The sequence below is a fragment of the Aptenodytes forsteri genome, unplaced genomic scaffold (assembly GCF_000699145.1).
Source record: "Aptenodytes forsteri isolate BGI_AS27 unplaced genomic scaffold, ASM69914v1 Scaffold35, whole genome shotgun sequence".
Taxonomy (NCBI): Eukaryota; Metazoa; Chordata; class Aves; order Sphenisciformes; family Spheniscidae; genus Aptenodytes; species Aptenodytes forsteri.
The window spans coordinates 484,742-486,363 of record NW_008795334.1 but is presented as its reverse complement, the minus strand read 5'-3'; positions in this window follow the sequence as shown (position 1 = coordinate 486,363).

The following is a 1,622-nucleotide window of genomic DNA, read 5'->3' as shown; positions in this document are numbered from 1 at the left end:
AAAAAACAAAAAAACCCAAAGAAACTAAAGCATTACTTCAGGCATTGTATTTTGCTTGTTTCTCTTCCCGTTTTGGTGATTTTTTTAAGTTTGTCTCCATGTTGCTATATTTCATACAAAAATGTATAAAATTGTTAAACAAAAAGGTTGCTAAGTGCATAACAAGCAACCCAAGTGAAAATATGCTCCCCATCTTTTCAACGTACTTTTCTCTCATTTTTTATACTCAGAAGTAAAAAAAAAACCACCACACCCAAAACCATCAAGCAAAAACATACATTTTCAATTAACTGTATCAGTTTAAGTAATTAACTAACTGTTTTACTTTTCACAACATTGTAAGCCGGAAGACTAAAAATCAAAACAAAAAATCATGATGTACAACATCCAATTCATCCCTGGCATTATTCCACATAGATCAGTGGTATTACACCAGGGATTAGTTTGGAACACTGATCTGAATTAGAGCACTGTTCTATACAGCAACCTCATCATAACACACACACACACACAAAAACCCCAAAACATTATGAGTATCACAAACGCACACAAATAATTAGGCACCTAAAAATCTGTTTCTGAGCAGAACAGGCTATTTAATAGTCTTGATAATAACAATAAGGAATTTCTACTATTTTGAAAATCAGTACATCCATTTTTCTTTGAAAGGAGATTTAAAAGTCATGTAAAATACTTGCTAAAAGTCCACCCAGAAGAATGCAAAGCTCCTCTACAGCTCAGTTTTTATACATCCTAATGAAAGATGACTAGCGATAGGTTATGCAAGGAATCTTCAAGAACTGTTTTAATATAGTTTTGAAGATTGATTTGAAGTACTTAAGTCTGCTCAGCAAAGGGTGGTCTCCACCTATATAATATACAGCAATGTAAACTATTTAATTAATTTCTCCTCCAAGTAGAAAACCATTCACGCTTCCCTCCTCTACCAAATACCGTGCCTAGGTCCAGTTTTGCACACAAAACAGGTTGCTTCTGTTTAGCTGCCCTACTGGTGAAGTTAGAGGCTGCATCTCCCACCTCACCACAGAGGCAGACAGATGCCCTACCAAAGCATCCCTCCTGCGCTCAGGGAGCGTGAGACCATGCAGAGGCAGGAGAAGAAAGAAGTGAATGGAGAACACCTCGCTTCCACAGCCTTACTCAACTCTCAAACCCATCAGTAAGGTTTAAGGCTGCCTCTGCCTTCCAAAGACAAATCTCTGCCAGGGGCTGGTGTTGTCCATCCAGCTGCGGTTTCATTACCCAAAACCACTGCCCAGCCAGTGCCCTACATAGCACAACATACTTTGCCAGACTGAAACTCGTTCGTCATCGCTCGATTTTCCTATTTGCCAGTGACCTGAAACCTTTAAGGCTACCCACAGCCAACTAGCAGTCGCTTAGGAGCTGTGTACTAGCTACGGGGTGGTTTATTTTCGGTTTTCCATTTTTTTCCCTTGGAGCCAGACTCTTTCTTGCTCCTCGGGAAGTTGGCTGTGCCCTCGCTGCCCCTTCTCTCAGGGAGACCGTGCCCAGGCGCAGTGCGCTCACTCGGGAAGGAAACGCAGCGATAAAATATTAAAACCCTTCCTTGCTCGGGGCTCCACCGTTGCAACCTCTGC